This window comes from Puma concolor, chromosome A1, assembly GCF_028749965.1.
Source record: "Puma concolor isolate L17-30 chromosome A1, mPumCon1.1.hap2, whole genome shotgun sequence".
NCBI lineage: Eukaryota > Metazoa > Chordata > Mammalia > Carnivora > Felidae > Puma > Puma concolor.
Genome location: NC_141667.1, coordinates 226273591 through 226286414, shown reverse-complemented (window position 1 = coordinate 226286414; position 12824 = coordinate 226273591). Strand labels below are relative to the sequence as shown.

General features: G+C 39.8%; 1 long non-coding RNA gene across 1 annotated transcript in view; it reads left to right on the top strand.

The window, feature by feature from the left end:
• The first annotated feature begins 2465 nt into the window (after positions 1 to 2465).
• LOC147584819 (uncharacterized) overlaps positions 2466 to 12824 on the top strand; it is a 200288-nt gene continuing 189929 nt past the window's right edge. The window contains exon 1 of the long non-coding RNA XR_015255987.1: positions 2466 to 2605. This is a non-coding gene — a long non-coding RNA (uncharacterized LOC147584819). The remainder of the gene's footprint in view (positions 2606 to 12824) is intronic.

The window sequence follows — 12824 nt, the reverse complement described above, 5'->3', positions numbered from 1 at the left end:
AATTGACAAATCGTAAAAACAGCAAGTTTAGCAAGTGCTTAAGAGGAGATGTAAGGAAGAAAGATACCACTGCCTTCTGGAGTAGGTGAAGATAATTCTATAAAGAGCCAACATTATTCAGTACTTACTGTGTGCCAGGCAGTGTTCTAAGGAATTTACTTATATTAGTTCAGTTTACCCATACTATAACTCTAGGAGGTGAAAGTAATTATTAGCATTCCATTTTGCATTTGAGGAAATTGAGGCCAAGAGGTTGAGTAACTTGCCTAAGGTAGTGGGGGAGACAGAATTTGAACGATGCTGTATAGCTCCATATGCCATGTACTTTATTATTCTGTATGAAGGATTTTGCTTACTGAACCTTCAAATTCATGTGACCTGGATACATATAAGTAGTTTGGTTTTAAAACGACTATGAGTATGAAATACACAGGACAAATCATATGTTATCTAAATTGGTGTTAAATGTATATTGCTTTTTAAATCAATGGCTGACCAGAGTTGTTTGATCATTTATGACTATTGTTCCATCCTTTCCCCCTTTACTATACTTAAGAGGTATTGGGGGAGAACAAGGCTTGAGTAATCTCTTGGTTTGGATGATGAGACCTTAGGAACATCTCAACAACAAGACAATCACTATATTGTTAAACTTGAGACAAGAGACATTTTGCCTTTCCAGAGATGGAGGGAGAAGAAAATGAGAAGAGGAGGTCAGTGAAAAGCAAGAGCGGTTAGCAGGTTGGAGACTAGATGAGGTGCAGGCTAGAGAAGGGTCAAAGTCAGGACCTCCAAACTCCATTCCTGTCAGAGAAATTTTGAGAAAAATGGTATCTGGAGGATAAATTTTAAAATTGGAGCCATGCCACACCCCTCGAATTTTTTGAAATCTGTAATAAAATCTTCATTGCTCATAATGATTACTGTGAATATGATTTTTAGAAAGGTAATTTTAATTTTCTTTTTTTTGAAACCAGTAAAAGCTAGGAGTTCACAATGTGGTTGACACAATGAAACACGGAGACAGCGCATATTGGAAGTAGAAGGTAAAGGTAGAAGAGGATCATGTCTAATGCCCCTCAAACTGTGGGAACTGTGAGTTCAAGTCATTGTAGAAGGGCACAACACAATTAAGAAATTGTCAATTTAAATTTGTTAACAGTCTTCTTTCCAGTTATAATTTTCAGATTATGAGTTTCCCTAATTTAGTGTACTTTTCTTCATTAACCTCTTTCAAATTGCCGTGTCCTTCAGCAGTTTTACCATTACACTCAAATTCTTTTTAAAAGTTATTTTTTTGTTTGTTTGTTTATTTTTACTTGACTACCATAGAGATATCATTTGTTTACAGTTACAAGCAGCTCTTAACTAGATCTACCCTTATTGTGACTACAAATGTGGTGTTTTATTGTTTTGTTGTTGTTGTTGCTGTTGTTGTTTTGTAGTGCCAGTCAGAACCTCTGCTTTAGTATTAGTCATACTAATGCTAAAATGGTTCTTATTTTTTAGTGAATTCCTTAGAGCCTGAAATGATCATTTTCAAGTCTCAGTTCTCCTTTCTGTATCAAAAATTTTTTTCACAGATCAAGTCAGAATTGTGAAGTGTCTTCTCAGTTTCCAAGAGTATTATTCTTCAAGTCATGAATCTTCTTTATGGTTCTCACCCAAGAGAAGAGAGTTCTAAGCAGCCTCATTTCTGACTTTCACATATTCAGAGAAGTGTGGTCAAGAGAAAAAAGCTTTGTGCTGGGGGCTAGGGGCATAGATTCAGGTTCTGGCTTCAGTTTCTGGATCTACAAAATAGTAGTCTAAACACTTGTTCTGGTGAGAATGAAACAAAATTACATAGGGCAGCACTTTGTAAATTATAATTTACAATTATATAGAAATTGTAGACATTATTTAAAAGAAAAAGATAAAAATATTTCAGTCAAAAATGTTCTGACTTGAACAAAATAACCTATCTCTTTTTCCTCCTAAAACTTTTGCTATTGGAAAATGCATACTAGAGGAGATCTTAACTCCTTGGCAAGTCAATTGACCTGGGGAGCAGTCATTTACCCTTCTTTGCTGCATGTGAGAAGACTTAGGATCTTTGAATTTTTACTGAGATGGTTAAAAAAATAGGGTTGCCACATGAGGTGATGTATAATTCCGAGGAAGCAGAAAAAGTACAGCAGGCAGTAACTGACCTTTGTTGGAGTTAACAGGTCATGGTAATTTTTGGTTCTTCCCTTATTCTTTGAGATGTAAATAAAATGTAAAATCATATGTCAGGAAATGTATATGTATATATAAGTACATATGTATATTTATTTTGGAAATTGGATGTTAATAGCTATTGTTAGTCATTATTGTTAGAAATATTAGTGCATGTGATATAGCTAATCTATTTTATATATCTGTACAATCTTTGAAGTTCACAGAATTTGAAAGTTAATTTTTCTTTCCACATTTAGGAATCTTGTGACATCTTCAACTGCTTTGTGAAATCTACTACAATATACTGCAAGTAAAATGATTTCCTAGCCTTCTGAAGAGAATATCTTACTCTGCGTTTGTGACATACGTGCATCATCATGCTTTCCAGTGTCAGACATAACGGGTAAATGTCACATACTTTTATTTATTTATTTATTTATTTATTTAAAAAATGTTTTAATGTTTATTTATTTTTAAAAAAAATTTTTTTTTTCAACGTTTATTTATTTTTGGGACAGAGAGAGACAGAGCATGAATGGGGGAGGGGCAGAGAGAGAGGGAGACACAGAATCGGAAACAGGCTCCAGGCTCTGAGCCATCAGCCCAGAGCCTGACGCGGGGCTCGAACTCACGGACCGCGAGATCGTGACCTGGCTGAAGTCGGACGCTTAACCGACTGCGCCACCCAGGCGCCCCTGTTTATTTATTTTTGAGAGAGAAAGAGACAGAGCATGAGCGGGGGAGGGGCAGAGAAAGAGGGAGACACAGAATCCGAAGCAGCCTCCAGGCTCTGAGCTGTCAGCACAGAGCCTGTTGAGGGGCTGGAAACCACGAACCATGAGATCATGACTTGAGCTGAAGTTGGATGCTTAATGGTCTGAACCACCCAGATGCCCTAAATGCCACATACTTTTAAAGCAGATACAGAGATAACTCTCAATTATTCATAGCAATGGAGAGAAGTTATGTGGAAGTTGTGGCAAGTGTAAGGTTAGATATGATGAATCAATTTGTTCTTTATGAAAGCTTTCTTATTGGGGGCACAATTTCAAGAAGTGCTTTTACATAAGCACCTTTAAAAGTATTTAAAAATAAATGAACAAAAGTAGATTATATGAATAAGTATTTGATAGTTTTGAGTATGAAAGTGTACTTGTCACTGTGCAAAATGTATACCAGCACTGTTCCTAACTAGTGAATTTGCAGTTGAGGAGTAAGAAGTTTGAGGGAGAGGGCAGAATTTGGTAGGATACATGCTTTAGGCAAAGTTTTCTTTCATTTTTTTTTGTCACTTTGTGGAGCTATGAACCGAGGCTTATTCTTTCCTAGCATAAAAGGGAAAATATTTAGACATATGGGTCACGAAAGCCATTTATGCTCAAAATATCTCCCCAACTCAATGATCAAAATATCTCTGGCATTACGAGGTCCTGGAAAAACCCAGAGCGTATTTTTCTGATTAGACCTGGGACAGTGTCCCAGTGGTCCTGTCATCCTGCCTCCACCTGGCGGAGTCACATGCTCTGTCCAGTATGTGCAGCACTGTTTGGCTGCCGCTTCATTCCTAACTACAGTCTGTTGCACATGTGGACTGGCCGCAGGGGGCCTGGGCCCGCAGAATACTGTCTGAGTGGACTTTTCCACTCGATGTTTGGTTTGGCCTCGTCCACACGGTGTCTTGCCAGACCTGCAAACTCCCAACAGGATCCACTCATTCCTGGATGGGAAATATTCCTCACGCTGTTGTCAGAGAACTCTGATCTTTCACTGTAAACCTGGAAGGATGTCTGTTGGCCAGACCAAAGTATCGAGAAGCCAGGTTTTTCTCTATGAAGGACGTGTCTGCAGTGGCTGGTACTTGTTCTAGTAAAAGTATTTAGGGTTGTGGCGTTGGCTTATCCACTTAAAAAATGAGAAACTCATAAATGCAGCACTGAAAAGCCCTCTATTTAAAAATAACAGAGGCAATGACTGTTCCAGTTCGGCAGCCAAAGTCAAACATAAGGTATGGTACAGGATGTTATCTTAGAAACAGAACTTTGTGTTTAGGTCTACAGTCTTAGAAAGTTATCAAAGTGTTCTTTTATAAAACCAGCATGGCACATGGGTACACACAGCTGTGCCAAGGGTGTGGTGATCCTGGCACAGGCATCAGGGCCTGACTCTTTACTCAAACCTCTCGCACCTGTGAGGATGAATTGGGTTGGTTTTTTTTTTTTTTTAATATTTTATTTCTGTGTCAGGATCTCCTTTATTCTTTGGATGTACTGTGTGTATGGCAAATGAAATCCACAAATTAAATCAATAGATATTTGTTTCCTTTAATTAACATTGTACTGGGCATATAATTGTTTGTGTGGTTTTTAAAAAAATTTTTTTTAACGTTTATTTATTTTTGAGACAGAGAGACAGAGCATGAATGGGGGAGGGTCAGAGAGAGAGAGAGGGAGACACAGAATCTGAAACAGGTTCCAGGCCCTGCGCTGTCAGCACAGAGCCCGACGCGGGGCTCGAATTCGCGGACCGCGAGATCACACCCTGAGCTGAAATCGGATGCGTAACCGACTGAGCCACCCAGGCGCCCCATATAATTGTTTAAAGTAAGTACGCAGATCGTATTATACAACTCAATAAATTTTCACAGTGAGCACACTTAAATTGCTACTACCCATGTTAAGAAAAAAAACCCAGTTATCAGTCCCTGGGAGCCCCTTGTGTGCCCCCCGTTCACAGTCACTACCCACTACTCCTCTCCACAAATAATCTCCATTCAGGCATTTGAACTTTTGGTAAATCTAACCCTTCTGTTGTATGTATATAGCAAAATTAGCGATTTGTTCTCTTCTACATGGATATTTGGGTTGTTCTTAGTTTTGAACTATTGTAACTAATGCTTCTGTGATTATACATGTATAGTTTTTAATGAACATTTAGCTATCAAATTAAAGTAGAATGTCTGGGTCATAGGATATGTATTTTATAGCTATAGAAGATACTACTGAAGTTTTCCAAAGTGGTTGTATCATATTTGGCTCCAATAAACTATATGTGAGAACTTCGGTTTCTCTTGGTCATAGACATGTCTTACTATTGTCAATCTTTCCAATTTTAGCCATCCATATTTGTGAAGTGGTATCTTGTTGCATTTCTTTAATGACTAATGTGGTTGTATACTTTTTCATATCTTTAATGGTCATTTGCGTGTGTCCCATCTCCTTTTTAAAGATTTTTCAAGTTTTCCGTGGGTTTATCTTTTTCTTATTGATTTAGAAGTGTTCTCAGATTATTTGGAATCCAATCCTTTGTTGATTATATCTTCTGCGATTTCTGCTGTCATAATCGTGTTTTTGATGAAGATGATTAATTTGTCTACGTGTGTACATCCTGCTTGAGAAATCTTCACGTATTCCAAGGTCATGAATATATTAGTCTATATTATCTTATAGAAGCTGTACTCTTTTATCTTTTATCTTCTGTGGCTACTTTAAAATTTTCTTTTCATCTTTATTTTTCAACAGTTTTACTACGTTGTTGTTTGCTTCCTTGCTTGTTTTGTTTTATATTTATCCTGCTTGCATTTCATGGAAGTTCTTAAGTTTGTGGATTGATACCTGGTGTTTTTGTTATATTGTGAGGCAGCATCATGTAAAACTTTGCCTATTTCTTCTCCTTTGAGGTCTTCAGTAATTTGTCTGATAGATCTTTTATATACCTTTTCTTTATTTTTCATGTTTTCCTCTCTCTGTTCTTTAGTCTGGATGTATTAAATTGATCTCACTTCCAGTTCTAATTCTCTCATCTCCTGTTTAATGTCTATAAATTTCTTAATTTTAGTAACTGTCTTTTTCAGTTCAGGATTTTCGATTGGTTTCCATTTCTGGTCAATTTCTCCTTTTTCCCATTACTTTCTGAAAACATTTTTTTTTTTTTTTTTTTTTTTTTTTTTTTTTTTTTTTTTAGATATGAAATTTATTGTCAAATTGGTTTCCATACAACACCCAGTGCTCATCCCAAAAGGTGCCCTCCTCAGTACCCATCACCCACCCTCTCCTCCCTCCACCCCCCATCAACCCTTAGTTTGTTCTCAGTTCTCAACAGTCTCTTATGCTTTGGCTCTCTCCCACTCTAACCTCTTTTTTTTTTTTTTTTTTTTGTTCCCCTCCCCCATGGGTTTCTCTTAAGTTTCTCAGGATCCACATAAGAGTGAAACCATATGGTATCTGTCTTTCTCTGTATGGCTTATTTCACTTAGCATCACACTCTCCAGTTCCATCCACGTTGCTACAAAAGGCCATATTTCATTTTTTCTCATTGCCACGTAGTACTCCATTGTGTATATAAACCACAATTTCTTTATCCATTCATCAGTTGATGGACATTTAGGCTCTTTCCATAATTTGGCTATTGTTGAGAGTGCTGCTATGAACATTGGGGTACAAGTGCCCCTATGCATCAGTACTCCTGTGTCCCTTGGATAAATTCCTAGCAGTGCTATTGCTGGGTCATAGGGTAGGTCTATTTTTAATTTTCTGAGGAACCTCCACACTGCTTTCCAGAGCGGCTGCACTAATTTGCATTCCCACCAACAGTGCAAGAGGGTTCCCGTTTCTCCACATCCTCTCCAGCATCTATAGTCTCCTGATTTGTTCATTTTGGCCACTCTGACTGGCGTGAGGTGATATCTGAGTGTGGTTTTGATTTGTATTTCCCTGATAAGGAGCGACGCTGAACATCTTTTCATGTGCCTGTTGGCCATCCGGATGTCTTCTTTAGAGAAGTGTCTATTCATGTTTTCTGCCCATTTCTTCACTGGGTTATTTGCTTTTCGGGTGTGGAGTTTGGTGAGCTCTTTATAGATTTTGGATACTAGCCCTTTGTCCGATATGTCATTTGCAAATATCTTTTCCCATTCCGTTGGTTGCCTTTTAGTTTTGTTGGTTGTTTCCTTTGCTGTGCAGAAGCTTTTTATCTTCATAAGGTCCCAGTAATTCACTTTTGCTTTTAATTCCCTTGCCTTTGGGGATGTGTCGAGGAAGAGATTGCTACGGCTGAGGTCAGAGAGGTCTTTTCCTGCTTTCTCCTCTAAGGTTTTGATGGTTTCCTGTCTCACATTCAGGTCCTTTATCCATTTTGAGTTTATTTTTGTGAATGGTGTGAGAAAGTGGTCTAGTTTCAACCTTCTGCATGTTGCTGTCCAGTTCTCCCAGCACCATTTGTTAAAGAGACTGTCTTTTTTCCATTGGATGTTCTTTCCTGCTTTGTCAAAGATGAGTTGGCCGTACGTTTGTGGGTCTAGTTCCGGGGTTTCTATTCTATTCCATTGGTCTATGTGTCTGTTTTGGTGCCAATACCATGCTGTCTTGATGATGACAGCTTTGTAGTAGAGGCTAAAGTCTGGGATTGTGATGCCTCCTGCTTTGCTCTTCTTCTTCAAAATTACTTTGGCTATTCGGGGCCTTTTGTGGTTCCATATGAATTTTAGGATTGCTTGTTCTAGTTTCGAGAAGAATGCTGGTGCAATTTTGATTGGGATTGCATTGAATGTGTAGATAGCTTTGGGTAGTATTGACATTTTGACAATATTTATTCTTCCAATCCATGAGCAGGGAATGTCTTTCCATTTCTTTAAATCTTCTTCAATTACCTTCATAAGCTTTCTATAGTTTTCAGCATACAGATCCTTTACATCTTTGGTTAGATTGATTCCTAGGTATTTTATGCTTCTTGGTGCAGTTGTGAATGGGATCAGTTTCTTTATTTGTCTTTCTGTTGCTTCATTGTTAGTGTATAAGAATGCAACTGATTTCTGTACATTGATTTTGTATCCTGCAACTTTGCTGAATTCATGTATCAGTTCTAGCAGACTTTTGGTGGAGTCTATCGGATTTTCCATGTATAATATCATGTCATCTGCAAAGAGCGAAAGCTTGACTTCATCTTTGCCAATTTTGACTCCTTTGATTTCCTTTTGTTGTCTGATTGCTGATGCTAGAACTTCCAGCACTATGTTAAACAACAGCGGTGAGAGTGGGCATCCCTGTCGTGTTCCTGATCTCAGGGAAAAAGCTCTCAGTTTTTCCCCGTTGAGGATGATGTTAGCTGTGGGCTTTTCATAAATGGCTTTTATGATCTTTAAGTATGTTCCTTCTATCCCGACTTTCTCAAGAGTTTTTATTAAGAAAGGGTGCTGGATTTTGTCAAAGGCCTTTTCTGCATCGATTGACAGGATCATATGGTTTTTCTCTTTTTTTTTGTTAATGTGATGTATCACGTTGATTGATTTGCGAATGTTGAACCAGCCCTGCATCCCAGGAATGAATCCCACTTGATCATGGTGAATAATTCTTTTTATATGCCGTTGAATTCGATTTGCTAGTATCTTATTGAGAATTTTTGCATCCATATTCATCAGGGATATTGGCCGGTAGTTCTCTTTTTTTACTGGGTCTGTGTCTGGTTTAGGAATCAAAGTAATACTGGCTTCATAGAATGAGTCTGGAAGTTTTCCTTCCCTTTCTATTTCTTGGAATAGCTTGAGAAGGATAGGTATTATCTCTGCTTTAAACGTCTGGTAGAACTCCCCTGGGAAGCCATCTGGTCCTGGACTCTTATTTGTTGGGAGATTTTTGATAACCGATTCAATTTCTTCGCTGGTGATGGGTCTGTTCAAGCTTTCTATTTCCTCCTGATTGAGTTTTGGAAGAGTGTGGGTGTTCAGGAATTTGTCCATTTCTTCTAGGTTGTCCAATTTGTTGGCATATAATTTTTCATAGTATTCCCTGATAATTGTTTGTATCTCTGAGGGATTGGTTGTAATAATTCCATTTTCATTCATGATTTTATCTATTTGGGTCATCTCCCTTTTCTTTTTGAGAAGCCTGGCTAGAGGTTTGTCAATTTTGTTTATTTTTTCAAAAAACCAACTCTTGGTTTCGTTGATCTGCTCTACAGTTTTTTTAGATTCTATATTGTTTATTTCTGCTCTGATCTTTATTATTTCTCTTCTTCTGCTGGGTTTAGGCTGCCTTTGCTGTTCTGCTTCTATTTCCTTTAGGCGTGCTGTTAGATTTTGTATTTGGGATTTTTCTTGTTTCTTGAGATAGGCCTGGATTGCAATGTATTTTCCTCTCAGGACTGCCTTCGCTGCGTCCCAAAGTGTTTGGATTGTTGTATTTTCATTTTCGTTTGTTTCCATATATTTTTTAATTTCTTCTCTAATTGCCTGGTTGACCCACTCATTCGTTAGTAGGGTGTTCTTTAACCTCCATGCTTTTGGAGGTTTTCCAGACTTTTTTCTGTGGTTGATTTCAAGCTTCATAGCGTTGTGGTCTGAAAGTATGCATGGTATGATTTCAATTCTTGTAAACTTATGAAGGGCTGTTTTGTGACCCAGTATATGATCTATCTTGGAGAATGTTCCATGTGCACTCGAGAAGAAAGTATATTCTGTTGCTTTGGGATGCAGAGTTCTAAATATATCTGTCAAGTCCATCTGATCCAATGTCTCATTCAGGGCCCTTGTTTCTTTATTGATCGTGTGTCTAGATGATCTATCCATTTCTGTAAGTGGGGTGTTAAAGTCCCCTGCAATTACCACATTCTTCTCAATAAGGTTGCTTGTGTTTATGAGTAATTGTTTTATATATTTGGGCGCTCCGGTATTCGGCGCATAGACATTTATAATTGTTAGCTCTTCCTGATGGATAGACCCTGTCACTATTATATAATGTCCTTCTTCATCTCTTGTTACAGCCTTTAATTTAAAGTCTAGTTTGTCTGATATAAGGATGGCTACTCCAGCTTTCTTTTGGCTTCCAGTAGCATGATAAATAGTTCTCCATCCCCTCACTCTCAATCTAAAGGTGTCCTCAGGTCTAAAATGAGTCTCTTGTAGACAGCAAATAGATGGGTCTTGTTTTTTTATCCATTCTGATACCCTATGTCTTTTGGTTGGCGCATTTAATCCATTTACATTCAGTGTTATTATAGAAAGATATGGGTTTAGAGTCATTGTGATGTCTGTATGTTTTATGCTTGTAGTGATGTCTCTGGTACTTTGTCTCACAGGGTCCCCCTTAGGATCTCTTGGAGGGCTGGTTTAGTGGTGACAAATTCCTTCAGTTTTTGTTTGTTTGGGAAGACCTTTATCTCTCCTTCTATTCTAAATGACAGACTTGCTGGATAAAGGATTCTCGGCTGCATATTTTTTCTGTCTAGCACACTGAAAATCTCGTGCCAATTCTTTCTGGCCTGCCAAGTTTCAAAAGAGAGATCAGTCACGAGTCTTATAGGTCTCCCTTTATATGTGAGGGCACGTTTACCCCTTGCTGCTTTCAGAATTTTCTCTTTATCCTTGTATTTTGCCAGTTTCACTATGATATGTCGTGCAGAAGATCGATTCAAGTTACGTCTGAAGGGAGTTCTCTGTGCCTCTTGGATTTCAATGCCTTTTTCCTTCCCCAGTTCAGGGAAGTTCTCAGCTATTATTTCTTCAAGTACCCCTTCAGCACCTTTCCCTCTCTCTTCCTCCTCTGGGATACCAATGATGCGTATATTATTTCTTTTTAGTGTATCACTTAGTTCTCTAATTTTCCCCTCATATTCCTGGATTTTTTTATCCCTCTTTTTCTCAGCTTCCTCTTTTTCCATAACTTTATCTTCTAGTTCACCTATTCTCTCCTCTGCCTCTTCAATCCGAGCCGTGGTGGTTTCCATTTTGTTATGCATTTCGTTTAAAGCGTTTTTCAGCTCCTCGTGACTGTTCCTTAGTCCCTTGATCTCTGTAGCAAGAGATTCTCTGCTGTCAGCTATACTGTTTTCAAGCCCAGCGATTAATTTTATGACTATTATTCTAAATTCACTTTCTGTTATATTATTTAAATCCTTTTTGATCAGCTCATTAGCTGTTGTTATTTCCTGGAGATTCTTCTGAGGGGAATTCTTCCGCTTGGTCATTTTGGATAGTCCCTGGCGTGGTGAGGACCTGCAGGGCCCTTCCCCTGTGCTGTGGTGTATAACTGGAGTTGGTGGGCGGAGCCGCAGTCAGACCTGACGTCTGCCCCCAGCCCACCGCTGTGGCCACAGTCAGACTGGTGCGTGCCTTCTCTTCCCCTCTCCTAGGGGCGGGATTCACTGTGGGGTGGGGTGGTCTGTCTGGGCTACTTGCACACTGCCAGGCTTGTGATGCTGGGGATCTGGCGTCTTAGCTGGGGTGGGTAGGCAAGGTGCACAGGGGCAGGAGGGGCAGGCTTAGCTTGCTTCTCCTTAGGTGATCCACTTCAGGAGGGGCCCTGTGGCAGCAGGAGGGAGTCAGATCCGCTGCCGGAGGTTTGGCTCTGCAGAAGCGCAGAGTTGGGTGTTTGCGCGGAGCGAGCAAGTTCCCTGGCAGGAACTGGTTCTCTTTGGGATTTTGGCTGGGGGATGGGCGGGGGAGATGGCGCTGGCGAGCGCCTTTGTTCCCCACCAAACTGAGCTCTGTCGTCCGGGGGCTCAGCAGCTCTCCTTCCCTTTGTCCTCCAGCCTTCCCGCTTTCTGAGCAGAGCTGTTAACTTATGACCTCCCAGACGCTAAGTCGCGCTTGCTGTGGGAACACAGTCCGTCAGGCCCCTCCGCTTTTTGCAAGCCAGACCCGGGGGCTCTGCTTGGCCGGCGAGCCGCCCCTCCGCCCCGGCTCCCTCCCGCCAGTCCGTGGAGCGCGCACCGCCTCGCCGCCCTTCCTACCCTCTTCCGTGGGCCTCTCGTCTGCGCTTGGCTCCGGCGACTCCGTTCTGCTAATCCTCTGGTGGTTTTCTGGGTTATTTAGGCAGGTGTAGGTGGAATCTAAGTGATCAGCAGGACGCGCGGTGAGCCCAGCGTCCTCCTACGCCGCCATCTTTCTCCTGAAAACATTAATCACAGTTTTTTTAATATCCTTGTGTAAGAACTCCAGTTCCAAAGTTTGTATCATCTAGAGTCTGTTTCTTTTTAAAAATTTTTTTCTTGATTTCTGAGAATTTAACTCTCTCTACTAGCCTGTTTAATAACTTAAAAAATTAAATTCCACATATTGTATATGAAAAGTCATAGAAATAATTTGTGAAGTTCTACCTGATGTTATCTTCCTTCAGAGAGGATTTAGTATTAATTTACTCTGCACTTAGAGCAGAAGCAGATCACCTTTACCTGGTCTTGGGTTGAACTGGTCGACACTGGGTTTCTATGAGAGCTTTGCCCTTAATCCTAAAGTCTGGCCTTTTCAAAGCCTTTTTGGAGGCCTGGGCCTTTTATCAGGGGCTATCTGACTTGGGGGCCTCTGAATTCCAGATTTTGTCCCCTTAGTCTCATTAGACTATTCAAAACTCAACTCAGGTGTTAGTATTTTGGACATTGTTTCTGCTTTGCTTCCTGGTCTCTTTATCCTACCTTTCTTGTAGCTTAACAAATATCTTGGAGGTAAAAGCACTATAATGTACCTCCCTTTTCTCCAGGATCTTGGATACTCAAATTACTCTCTCTTTGAAGGAATACAATTTTTGTTTTCTCCAAATTTTCTAATGGTTACAGATTAATCCTGTGGAAATTTTGCTCTGTAGCAAGTCGCTCCACCAACACCAGGAGCAGGAAATCCTGTAGGCTCTTTCTGT